The following is a 282-nucleotide window of genomic DNA, read 5'->3' as shown; positions in this document are numbered from 1 at the left end:
CCGAACTACGGCGCCGCAAGAGCCAACTCGCATCCGTGTTGTTGGCGATACCCAAGCCTGAGAAATTAGCGGCCGTGTCTCGTATATGGAAAAGGGTTAGGTATCGAGGTGTACGGCTGAGTGCTAACTAAATGCCGCTCAGGAACCCGTGGAGGCAAATTTGGCTTGGTGAGAAAAATATATTGGTTCTGAAACATGTATACCATATCAGTTCGAATGGCGCAGAGAGCTACCGAGGAAAATGGACTGCCGAAAGGTATGTGGATGTGATCTTAATAGATG

Source organism: Penaeus monodon, chromosome 29 (assembly GCF_015228065.2).
Source record: "Penaeus monodon isolate SGIC_2016 chromosome 29, NSTDA_Pmon_1, whole genome shotgun sequence".
Lineage (NCBI taxonomy): Eukaryota > Metazoa > Arthropoda > Malacostraca > Decapoda > Penaeidae > Penaeus > Penaeus monodon.
Note: the sequence above shows the minus strand (reverse complement) of the source record.